Source organism: Sciurus vulgaris, assembly GCF_902686455.1.
Source record: "Sciurus vulgaris genome assembly, chromosome: 12".
NCBI lineage: Eukaryota > Metazoa > Chordata > Mammalia > Rodentia > Sciuridae > Sciurus > Sciurus vulgaris.
The window spans coordinates 70,593,864-70,607,352 of NC_136473.1; the positions used below are offsets into that span (position 1 = coordinate 70,593,864).

General features: G+C 39.7%; 1 pseudogene across 1 annotated transcript; it reads left to right on the forward strand.

The window, feature by feature from the left end:
• The first annotated feature begins 6,970 nt into the window (after positions 1-6,970).
• LOC306641413 (small ribosomal subunit protein eS6-like) lies at positions 6,971-7,699 on the forward strand (annotated as a pseudogene). The gene has a single exon. The product of its transcript is annotated as a small ribosomal subunit protein eS6-like (transcript).
• Positions 7,700-13,489: the final 5,790 nt, after the last annotated feature.

Genomic DNA, 13,489 nt, shown 5'->3' on the forward strand with positions numbered 1-13,489 from the left:
ATGGATTAGTTAGGGAAGTTCTCCCAGAAAAAGTGACATTTGAGCAGAGAACTGAATGATAAGAGAAGAGGCCTCCGTGAGAAGAATGAGCATTGGAGATTTTGTGCCAAAACTCAGAGGTAAAAATGAAAAGAGAGAGTGTAACTACCGCCTAGCAAGCACATGGCGTGAGATGTGAGCTAGATCCAGCTCCAAGGCCAAAAGTTGGACTAATGGAGAGGACATGCTGATTTCAGGCATGTCACTGGGCTGACAATTATGGCAGGCTGCATTTTCCAAAGACGGAAGCAACAATATCTCCCATCTCCTGCCTTCTTCTGCAATATGACCTGTCTTTCCCCCACCAAAAGAATAGAGTTTATTTCTCTGTCTTTGTGAATCTAGGTGGAATCTGTGACTTCCTTGACAAACAGAACACGGCCAAAGCGATGCTATGCCAGTTCTGGGCATGGCTCTTACCTGACCTGGGGGTGTCTGTCTCCTACTTCTTGGAGCATTCACTCTTGGAACTGTTGTGCTTAGAACCCAGCCACCATGCTGTGAGGAGCCCTAGCTACGTGAAGAGGTCATGTGTGGGCACTGATTGATGTGCTAACTAAACTCCCAGTCACCAGTCAGCATCAAATGCCAGTCAGGAGGGGAGCCATTTTGGATGTTCATGACCCTTCAAATGGCTACAGCCTAACTGACACCTGTTTTGAAACCCAGGGAGAAATCCTAAGTGAGAACCGCTCAGCAGAGCCCAGAAACCTCTGAGAGACAGGAGAAATTATAGCTTATTGCTATAAGTCACTGCTTCTTCAGGAGTAGACATCCTGACCAGAGATCACTCAACACTATGGTGCCTGATAAGGAATTTGAACTGCATGTACATTTCTCTTTCTTCCTCTTGTGTAGCCATAAACCTTTCAGTGGAGAAATTCTGAACCAACGAGAAGCTAAGAAGAACTTCAGTGAGTTTCACTTTGGGTTAATAACTCCTTGCTCCCAGAATTTTAGTAATTTTACTATTTTAAAATGCTTCTTTTCTTTGATTACATGACCTTCATATTCTGGGAACTTATGCACCACAAAGAAATGAAAACTTGAGTTAAAAACCCTCCCAACAGGTAATTATTTATGGATGGACATTGCTTGGGATTAGCTGTACACCCCATGAAAACCTTAGGTTCTGGATTCAAAAAGAAGAGGCTAAGTCCCTACCCCACCATTTCCTCATTGTGTCATTTGGTTCAAAACAGCCAACTCTGAGTACATTATTTCATCTCTAAACTGGAAGAGTTATACTGAATACCAGCAGAGAGAGAGAACTAAGTGAGAGTTTTTGCAAAGTGCCTGGTACCCAGTAGGCATTTTGAAATTGTTAGTTCCATTCTCCTTTCTTCCACTCCTCTATGGCTCCCCCTTTTCCCTTTCTTTTCCTTCTCTACCCTTCTCTGATAGGACATAGAGCTTTGGAGCATGAAATAAAGGGGCAGAGTAAACAAGAAAGCTGTAGAGCCTGGAGTCTGACAAGCATGATGTTTGGCTTAGTCATAGAGGTTGAAAGGACAGCAGAGGTCCCCCTCAAAAGTCCTTGGCAGCTGATGTTTCTCCCTTCACTGGGTGATTCATGATCTTGCGACTATTTCAGGCTATTGTTAATTGGCCTTTTGGTTTACAAAGCACTTTCATGTACCTTATTGCATTTGATCTTCATAATAACCACAGGGCAGTTATTTATTTTCTTCATGTTACAGAGGAGCCAGGTGAAGCTCACAAGAGTTAAGAAATGAGCCCACTGCAAAGAGCAAGAGACGCAGTCTAAACTTGAACCCAAATGATCTTGCTCCTCTGATAGTACAGCTACACTGTTCTAACGCTGTCTCTTGAAAGTTGTCATCAAATTGGAAACACAGTAATGGGTCCCTCATCAGGATATGTCTGTTATATGAACTTTTGAAAAGGGACTTCTGGGAATAGACAAATAAGTAAATATTGTAGTCCCTGCTTCTGCAATACAACTGTCATTTAGGAGAGATGAGAAAAGAGCTTTCTGACTAACCCTCTATCTTTCCAGATCTTTCCCTTTAGTACTCTGACTCCGGCAACTCAATGGTTTCACTAGCATGCATATCCCTTGATCCTACCAGGACTTTATCTTCACTTCCTTGTCTCTCTTCTTCCCTAGTTGAGATTCCAAGGTCCATCATTAGAGTAACTCCCTTTGTAGCATTTTCTCTTATCCCTTCTCTCCTTGTTGGAGTTGTCTGGAAAAACCCCAACCCTGATTACATTGAACTCTTAGTCTAATGGCACCTAAACCTTCCTTAGATGAAGATGGCTGGGGAAAAATATACCACCATGGCGAGTGGCCTTGGCTTAAACTTCAAGTTTGCTCTCAGAGTTGGTTGCTAATTCCCCTATCATTCCCTACACCATTCACTATCCTTCTGGCCCAGACAACTATTTCACACCCTCTTCTCTTTCCTCAAATATCCAATCTCTGTTCTCCCAAGCAAACTCAGAAGGGAAATTCCATAACCTTTATAACCACCTCTGACTGCCTATCCACCTTTGTGCTCTGCATTTGGTGTCCAGGTTCCTAGATAAGGAAAACTCCTCACTTTTTGCTACCTGATATAATGACAAGGCTTGACTCTTGCTGCTCAAGGACATCCTTCAGCAGTTCCTCTGCATTGTTCACTTCCTCCTGTCTAATGCATCAGTCCAATTAGCATGCAACCATTGCTATTTATATCCCCATCTTAAAATAATCCCTGCTGCAACCCCTCCTTTCCCCCAAGTTTCTTCTTTATTTCTCTATTCTCCTTTGTGGCAATATTCAAGAATTAGTGATGTTGTATGTCACAATCCCTTTTCAACTCATGTTCCACTCCAGACCTCCTGTCTTCTCCACCAAACCTCCCAAACTGCTCTCATCCAGGTCATCCGTGACATCCATGTTGCCAATGTTCACTTCTCAGTCTTTATCTTCCTAGTCTCTCAGAAGCATTTAACTATGTAGATGATGCACTCTTTCTTGAAGCTTCCCCTTCACTAGGCTCTTAGGAAATCATATATTTCTGGATTTCCTCCCATCACTGGCCATCCTCCTCACCTTGACTGGCTGGCTTGTGTGACTCTTGCTGATTTTTAAACACCAGAAGAGCACCAGAGCTCCAGCTTCACATCTCATCTCCCTTTTCATATGTTCACTGCTTTAATGATCTCAGCTAATCTCTTTCAATAAGTTTATTATGCCATGTTATGGGCTATTTCTTTAAAATTCATATATTGAACCCTTAACCTCCAAAGGCACTGCAGTTGGAGATAGGGCCTTTAAAAAGGTGAGACTTGTCGGAACAGGTATCCCTGTAAGAAGTGGAAATTTGGACACATGAAGAATCCCTAGGGATATATGTGCACAGAGATATGACCATGTTGAGGACACAGAGAAAAGGTGGCCATTTACAAGCCTTAGGAGAAACCACATCTGAAAAACACCTTGATCTTGGACTTCCAGTTTCTAGAAATGTGAGGAAAAGCACCTCAGTTGTTTAGGCCACATAGTCTGTTGTATTTTGTTATGGCAGCTCAAGAAAAGAAGTACACTCTCAAATTTTCATCTCTAGCCCAGAACTTTCCCTAGAACACCGTACATCCAGCTGTTCACCTGATATCTCCAGTTGGTGTCTAATAGGCATCTCACTTTCAACATGAGCTTTCCCAAAACCTATTTCTCCAACTGTCTTCTGCATCTTAGTAAATGGCAACTTTAAATTTCTTGCTCAGTCCAAACCCTTGAGGTCACCTATGAATTCTCTTTTCCCTCGTGATTCACATTGAATTCATAAGCAAATATTTCCAGCTGTACCTTAAAATTATACCTAAAGTCGGGTGCAGTAGTGCGTGCCTGTAATCCCAGCTTCTCAGGAGGATGAGGCAGGAGGATTGTGAGTTCAAAGCCAGCCTCAGCAACTTAATGAGGCCCTGAGCAACTCAGCAAGAACCTGTCTCTAAATAAACTATTTTTTAAAAGGTGCTGAGGATGTGGCTCAGTGGTTAAGTGATTTAAGTGTGTTCAATCTTTGGTACCAAAATACCAAAAATTTATCCCTGAAATATATCCACACCCCACCTTGGCCCAAACTTCATTATCTGTAGCCTCCTCTCTGTTCTCATATCTGTCTTCACTATCTTCTCAGTCTATCTATAACTGCATCCAGAATGATCCTATGAAGGTGCATTGGGTCACATCACTTTTCTGCTCAAAACCCTGCAGTCATTCCCATATCACTCAGAATAAAACTAAAGTCCTTGCAGTGTCTGACCCCCTGGCCTCATCTACCCCCATTCTCCTTCTCACTCATTTGGTTCTAGTCTAACTGGACTCCAGCTATTGTTCAGACATGACTCCTGCCTCAGAACCTTTCCACTTAGGACCTCCTTGACCTTGTGGGTTTAAGGCCCCTCTGATACCTTTACTTATTTTAGGTCTTTATTTAAATGACATCCTCTCTTGGAGGTCTTCCTGGACCACCCCTCCTTCTCTGCCTGGCATTTGTTGGCCCATCTTCCCTTCTGCTCTCATCACATGTATCTGATATTTATTTATTTATTTTTGTCATTTCCCTCTACTATCAGGTAAGCTTCACAGAGGCACAAGTTGAGATTAAATTTGAGGCAAAGGCTTTCAATTTTATTTTCTATTGTATAATTAGTGTCTAGAAAAGTGCTCAATCTCATGGTAGAATCTCAAAAAATAAATTTGACCCATTGGTTGAGTGAAGGAGTGACTCAAACTAGTGGAAGTCTTGAAGGTTAGTTAGGCTGAGGAGTTTGGAATAATTATTGATAATAGAAGAAAAATCTATCAAGGCTCTGGAGTAGAAAAATTTGTTGGATATGTTACCTAAGGAAAATGGTTTGCATTAATGATTGTGATAACTACTTTCCCTCATTTAATTGAAAAATTTCTAGTCATCCTTCTGAACCTAGCATAGTAGACATTAGCCATGTTTAACCTCCCTTAAAGGATAGAATTAATTCTCAAGTCTTCTCAGGGCCTCTTCTGTGGCCATGTTTTTTTTTTTTTTTTTTTTTTTATGTGTTTGTTGGCTGCACCAGACTGAGCCCCTGAAGACAGGGGACAGTAGTATCTGGTTTCTGTATCTTTCTCACCTAGCATTACACATAGCATAGGTAATTTACAAGTGTGTGACTTCAGTCAGTGAAAGAAGGAATTAGATTCTTTTAAGGTATGTAACTAGAGAAAGAACCGATTGTCAAGACAACTTACATTTCCGGTTATGAAAAGTCTTGTATATTTGGTCACTGCAAGCCAAGTCTGAAGTCTTTGAGGAACTGGTAGGAATGAGAGTTACCAGAAGGCTATATTTGAACAAGTTTTCTCCTAACTTTAAAAGAAATAAAAATATAAATTAAGGACATGATTTGAAAATATGATGCCGTAACAGAATTCCTTGGGGATTTGTAAAAAATTCATATTCTCCAAGAGTCAGGATATATTACGAAGAACGTCATACTGAAATAGTCCCACATCTAGGTTAGTGGATATGGATGTGGAACTGAGGATAAGGTGCCTTATTACTTGAAACTTGGAGATATAATAGAGAAAGAAGAATTGGCTAGATGGAAGTAAAATAATATGGCAGTTAAAAGCATCAATTAAATCATACTTTTGTCAGTATCTTATTATGTGACCTTGAGAAAGCCATAGAAACTCTTGGAGTCTTAGCGTCCTCATTTATGAAATAGTGATTGTAATATTGCCTCATAAGGATTTTTGTGAGGACTGAAACAAGATAATGGCAAGTAAAGGTTTTCATGGGACATACACATAGAAAGGAGCCCATAGTGTGTGTGTGTGTGTGTGTGTGTGTGTGTGTGTTAGAGGTCATATGTTGAGGGTACATTTGAGGTTCAAGTTTTTGCTGTCTAATCAATGCTGAGGCAGCTTCTGAAAGAGTTCATCCAGTAAGAAGAGAGAACCAATTATAAACTTGATAAGAAAATGAAGACTTATGGTTGGAGGGAAAGAGTAAATCTGACCTGCTCCCTAGTTTAACCATAGGAGCTCATGTTCAAGCCCTAGGAAAGAAGCTATATACATAAGCTAAAAGAAAGATTTTTGGGGAAAATGATTAGATTGGTCAGTTTGAGTTGCTATAACAAAATAACTGAAAATGGGTAATTTAAAAAGAGCAAAGATTTATCATCCATGGTTTTAGAAGCTTTAGTCCAAGATCAAGGTCCTGGCACATTAAGTAGTCTAGTAAGGGCTACTTTCTGTTTCTAACATGGTGCCTCTTTGCTTCATCTTTAGATGAAGAGGAACACTGTGGTCTCGTATGGCAGAAGGCTGAAGGTAGAAAGGGAAAAAAAGCCTAATGCTGTTTGAAGTCTCTTTTAAAGGCTTTGGTTTTATTCACAGTGGAGGATCTGCTCATGACCTAATCACCTCTAGAAGTCCAACCTCTTCATACTGTCCCCTTGACCAGTAAGTTTCACCACCTGAGTTTTGGAGGGGACAAATTAAAACCAAAGCACACACAACACTGATGAAGATGTCAGGTTCCAGACAGTACTGGACCTTCCAATAGATGGAAGCTCGAAAATGTGAGAAAATTGGCCTCACCAGATCTGCCACAAACCACAGCCTGCTCTGGCAAATTGAGGATTCTAGTATAAACAGTAATGGTGTTGAGCAAGAGTTGGAAACAGTGCTTCATGAGAAAACATCATGGCACATGGAAGACTGTAATGGTTCTTGGCAGAGGCAGCTGGTGTTATATCCAGAAGGGATAGTTGCTGTGCTCACCCAAAGTAATTGTATCCAGTGGATTAGCAATGATGCCCAGTAGATGACACAAAGTAACTGAAAGAACCTGTACATTCATAAGTACTAGACACCACTGGGGACATTCAAAAGAACGATACTGGCCTGTGGGTGATCATCTGCTCCAAAATGAAGCTGTCTATCTCCTTCCCAGGCACTGGCTGCCAGAAACTCATTGAAGTGGACAATGAACACAAACTTTGTACTTTTTCTGAGAAGTGTATGGCCACAGAAGTTGCTGCTGATGCTTTGGGTGATGAATGGAAGGGTTATGTGGTCCGAATCAATGGCGGGAATGACAAACAAGGTTTCCCCATGAAGCAGGGTGTCTTGACCTATGACCGTGTTCACCTGCTACTGAGTAAGGGGCCTTCCTGTTACAGACCAAGGTGAACTGGAGAGAGAAAGCGCAGATCTATTTGAGGTTGCATTGTGGATGCCAAGCTGAGTGTTCTCAACTTGGTTATTATAAGAAAAAGGAGAGAAGGATATTCCTGGACTTATGGATACCACTGTACCTCATAGACTGGGACCCAAAAGAGCTAGAAGAATCCGCAAACTTTTCAGTCTCTCTAAGGAAGATGATGTCTGCTAATATGTTGTCAGAAAACCCTTAAACAAGGAAGGTAAAAAACACAAGACCAAAGCACCAAAGATTGAGCGTCTTGTTACTCCACATGTCCTACAATACAAGTGCCGGCTTATTGCTCTGAAGAAACAGTGTACTAAGAAAAATAAGGAAGAGGCTGCAGAATATGCCACACTTTTGACCAAGAGAATGAAAGAAGCCAAAGAAAAACGCCAGGAACAGATTGCCAAGAGATGCAGACTGTCCTCTCTGAGAGCTTCTTCTTCTGAGTCCAGTCAAAAGGAAGAATTTTTAAGAGTAACAAATAAATAAGATCTGGCCTTCAAAACAAAACAAAACAAAACAAAACAAAACTACACTCAGAGGGTATGGTGGCATGGAAGGCAGGAAGATGGGGGAACAGTTCTGGCCCAGAAAGATCTGCAGAATCAGGGAAAAGCAAAACCAGTGAGAGGTGTTTGTGTTGTATGGGACTGTATCATCCAGAACTGATGAAAACTGAGGAAAGTTTGGTTTTCTAAAGACATCAGGGTAAATCAGAAACTGGTTGAATGTCCATGCTTCGAACAGTTCATGTACAAAACTGATATCACTCAAATGAGAAGGTGGTAAAAGTGTCCTATGGACTCTACCTTCAATCATATTTTAAAAAGCTAAAGTCAATGGTTTAGACAAATTCTGAGGAAAATACTAATCAATTTTTTTATATTACAAAAAGGATAACTTCTAACAATGACAGCTGACAGGCTCTTACTATATGGGAAATTCACATGGCTCAGCCATAGCATATGTGAAAAAGGGTTAGATGTTTGCATGTACTTAAATTTCAGTACATAAAAATATTATAAATTACCACAAAATAGTAATGTCCTTTTAAGAGGTAATAATTGCATCTTTTAAAACAAGGAGGTCCCAGGAGCCTTAGCGCATGCCTGTAATTCAGTGACTCAGGAGGCTAAGACAGGAGGATCACAAGTTCCAGGCCAGCCTCTGCAACTTAGCAAGATCCTATCTCAAAATAAACAATAAAAAGAACTGGGGATGTGACTCAGTGGTAAAGGGCCCCGAGGTTTGATTCCCAGTATCAAAATGAAATAAGTAAGTAAATAAATAAATAAAATGAAGGAGGTGACTTTCTTCTCTTATTCTGTAGTGTTTAGAACACAGATGCAACCCATTGTCTCCATGCTGTATTTTAAAAGAGAAATGAATGAAGAATAGTATGCCTTAAAGAAGGTAGGTAGACCAGAAAGAAGACTGAAAATCAAGTCCGGTAAAGTGTAGTTTGAGGCTTTCGTTAGTCTGAAGGGAGATTTTTGGTCTAGAGAAGAAGAAGACTCAGTGGGAGATACTATAGTTTAAGAGTGATTAGATTTGTTTTGGGAGAACGCCAAGGGGTAGAACTGCTACTAGTGGATGAAGATACTTAGGAGTGGTTTTTCACATGCTGTAAGGAAAGTCATTTCTCAGAGAGATGTGTGAACTAGAATGGGCAGCCTGAAGATGTGGTGAGGCCTTCTCCACTACAGATAGCCAATCAAGGTGCACAATCACTTGGCAAGAACATTGCAGAAGGGATTTTGGTGCTTAGATGGGGTTCAACTAAATGGGCCCTTTTCACTTGGAAGTGATCAGTTTTGAGTAGCTGAGATCATGCTACTGACTTATAGGGTACTGTGATGCACCCAGCTGAATTTCATAGCTGTCTTTGATATCTTCGGTGGGTAGAAGTAGAATGTTGATTGTGTTGATGGGAAAAATGATAACATTTGTTAAAGCCATGGAAATGTGAACTCTAAGTCAAAAATTCTATTTGTTTTATAAAGATATTTAAAATTATAAGTTTTTCAAAATACAATGTAGAAATGTTATGGTTAGATACGAGCTGTCCTCCAAAAGTTCACGTGTTAGACAATGCATGAATTTTCAGAGGTGATACAATTGGGTTATGAGAGCCTTAACCTAACCAGTGGATTAATCCACTGATAAGGATTAACTATATCGTAACTGTACGCAGGTAGGGTGTGACTGGATGAGATAGGTCACTGGGAGTATGCCTTTGGGGTTTATATTTTGTTCCTCATAAGTAGAGTTCTCTATTTCCTGATTGTCGCATCCTGCACTGCTTTCCATCACCCACCCTCCTGCCACTTCAGGCAGAGTTATGCAGTTGACTGTTTATGCAGTGGGACCTCTGAAATAGTGAGCCAAATAAATTTTTCTTCCTCTAATCATTCTTTTCAGGTCTTTTGGTCATAGAAATGAAAAAACTAACTAAAACAGTAAGTAAAACAAAATTACAAACTTGATAAAAACCACTGATGTCAATGTCAATGACACAGGGTCACAATACTACTACTGGGAGCCAACAACCTGGGTACCTTTGAAGGTTTTAGTCTAATCATTCCTACGCCAACCTGAAGAATACAACCTCTGTATACTGCACATTTGCTTATATTTTAACTGTTTTTATCCATATGCTTGTTGCACCATAGATTGAAGTCCTCTTGAAGTAGGCTATGTGTGATTTAGTTTTGGATTCCAAGTAACTCCCAGCATAAGGCTTTATACACAGATGATGCCTAATGACTATTTACTAAATTAATCAACAAACATTTCTATTAAATAGTTTCCAAGGAATTGAGCATTTTAATGCAAAAATTCAGTTCAACAAATTCTTTGGTATATATAGCATATATTTCTGAACCTTTCCAAATTTATCCTACCTGTTGGAATGAGATTAGTCATTTGAATTGAAAGAATAATTATGGCATGAAAAAAAAATTCTCATTTTCAAAGGAAATCAACCCAGTTCAAATTAAATTGATTAGGCATTTATTGAGAATCTATGTGTGACATTCACTGGACCAGGCGCCATAGGGATTGCAAATATGAGTACAATATTAAGCCCCCTTTTAAGAAACTCTTAATATTGTGAGATAATGTGAGAAATCACTGGTCTTTGAGTCCTCACTAGTCTTCCAACTTCATCTGCATAAGAAATGAGTGGAAACTTTGGAAACTGAGGTTGAGAAGGTTAAGACTGGAGATTGAGAAAGAGAGAGAGAGAGAGAGAAAAAAAAAAAAGAGAGAGAGAAACTCAGAAACATTATGTGGTCTGAGTCCTAGTAGAGGAATGACTAGTGAACATTCCCTGTTGACCTGAATGAATATTTAACTCTTAAAAATGGAGCAGTTGAATGTGTAGTTTCTCTATCTGCTCTGAGGGTAACTACATGAGACTCCTGTCATTACCATCGAAATCTTCAGTGAAGTCTGCTCTATAGAAATTTGTTGAGTGAGAAGAATTTAGAGTAAAATGAGGAAAAAGGGTCATTTTCCATTTGGAGCTCCACACAAAGTACAAGATGTGTGAACAGATGTATAAGATAAACTACAAGGAAGGTTAAAATTTATTTGAAGCAGCCAATAGAGACCAGCATGGTGACCTGAAATGCATGATTTCCAGAAAACTCTGGAAACACTCAGAGACACCTGGGTTTCTTCCTAAATGGGGAAAGGGGATTCAAACCAGTTTTTTTTTTTTTTTTTTTTTTTTTTTTCAAACCAGTTTTTACTTGTATTCTAAAGGACTAGGAAATCACAGTAGTAAGCTGGATGACTAGGGGTCAGATAGGCAGCCAGTGTATTGTTGCACAAAGAAAATAGATATACAATTTGGCAAAGCAGTCAGATGTGGGGAGAGGAATAAATAAGAATTCAGAAATACCAAAAATTCCTTTGAGGGTATGAAAATGATGTAGTGCTGTTGATGAATGGAAAAGTGATAAATGACAGCAAGAGAAAACTTTGGACCAAATTAAATTATCAACCATCACAGAAAGTTTTAGAGGAGATATCTTCTAAGTTGGAGGACCAGAAGCTAAGTAAGATTTGGGGATATAAATAAGAACATTAGGTTAGTGGTGATAATGGAAGCTGTGAAATAGAAGCCTCTGTAAAGGCTGAGTGTGATATCCACAATTAAGAAATGATAGAGAGCTAAAGAAAGGGAGGATGAGGAGGCAGGGAACTAGAAGGTGAGGCAAGTCCAGAAAGAAGGGACATTTGATAATTGATTGATCCATGGTACCGAGTGCAGTGAAGGAAATAAATTAACATGAAGCCTTTTGGATTTGCATTAGCATCTGTATATAAAAATATTTTACTTTTGTGTGTAGATTTGTAGTGTTCAAACATCATGATTGCAATCAATAATGATCCTATTGTGAGAGATGCAGAGACTATAGGAAATATTTATGTTCTCAAAAATAGTCCTAGAGAGTTTACAGTATAACAAAAGGTAAGACAAGGATATGACCAGCACAAACACATACACTGATTGAATCATTATGACAATTTTTGCATACTATATCTCCAAGTTCTAGCTTATGAGCCTTTAAAATAAACTTGAATTCAACTAGAAATTTCTTCCACCAAATGAAGAAGTCCATTGCTTTAGAAGTCAGCTTCAAAGAAAGTCTCAGGACATGGGCAAAATGTAGACAACTTCTTATCCAGAATGTACCAGGAATGGCCTCTAGTTCAATTACCAACAGTGTCCTCCTTTTCCTTTGAAACTTCTTGAGCTGTCTTTACTGTCCACAGTTGTATCAGCATTCTGGTCTGCTGAGCTTCCAACAGAATCACCTATTAAGCTCTGCTTTCAACAATCTAAGGCTTTCCCAGCTTGTGTCACTAAACTTTCCAAAAATTCTTTCCACAAATTCCAAAAAGCTCCAAAAGCTTCTGAACCAGTCAGGCTAGTCATGGTGACAACCCCACTTCCGGGTACCATTTTCTGTTTTAGCTAACTTTTTTGCTGTTGTGACCAAAATACCTGAAAAGAACAATTTAAAGGAGGAAAAGTTTATCTGGAGGCTCAAGGTTTCAGAGGTCTCAGTCCATAGACGGCAAGTTCCATTCCTCAGAGCTCAAGATGAGGCAGAACATCATGGCAGAAGAGTGTGGTGGAGGGAAGCAGAGAGAGAGAGAGAGAGAGAGAGAGAGAGAGAGAGAGAGAGAGAGAGAGAGAGAGAGAGACTTTACTTTCCAGATACAAAATAGATACCCCAAAGGCATTCCCCCAGGGACCCACCTCCTCCAGTCACACCCTATCTACCTTCAGTTACCACTCAGTTAATCCCCATCAGGGGATTAATTGACCTATTGGGTTAAAGTCCTCATAACTCAATCATTTCACCTGTAAACCTTCTTACATTGTCTAACACAGAGCTTTTGGGAGAACCCCCTAATATTTAAACCATAATACCGAGACATATATTTAGAGAGGCACTGAGTTTAATCCATACCCCCAATATCAAAACATTTTGCAATTAAAAACCAAGTAGGAAATTGGCAATTTGTATATCTATTTGCTGATGCTTTGTAGAAAAATAACCCTTGCTCTGATGACTAGACATTCTTATTTTCCTTCACTCAGACTCCCAATGGAAATTTCTCTTTGGGCCACCTGCCTCTGCAGATGTCTCAGTTGTTGCCAAGTGGTTCATTCCTCTTTTCTCTCTGATTTTCTCTCTTCTTTCCTTCATGTCCCAATTCCTGTTCATTTCTTTGTTTCTTCTGCACAGAATTCTTGGTATTTCTTTATTTTACAGGTCTTTATCTTCTACTGATAGGATTTAGAAAAGTTATGCAATCACCAAACACATATAAATTCCATCTTTCATTATTTGACAGTAAGGCGAACAGTTGCATGGAAATTATGGAATCAAGAAACTAAAAATGAAGCACAGATCCTCTATTTTCTATTTTTATGATTCTGTTCAGGCCCTGGTTTCAAGTTCAGCTCATTGATAATGTGTGGTGGTGGCCTTGACAGTGAGTCTAGTGGGCCTCCAACTCTAGGGTGCCTAATTAACCAAAGACCCCAACTACTGTGCTCTGGAGTCCATGAGCACATTCACACCAAGGCCATTTTTCCCAGTCATTAGTCAATGACTGAATGTGGTAGGATTACTAAGGGAAGTTGGATCCTAGGAGATACCACACTCCTCTGATACCTGACTTTGTTTTGAGGGTTCCCCAAGGTTTTACTG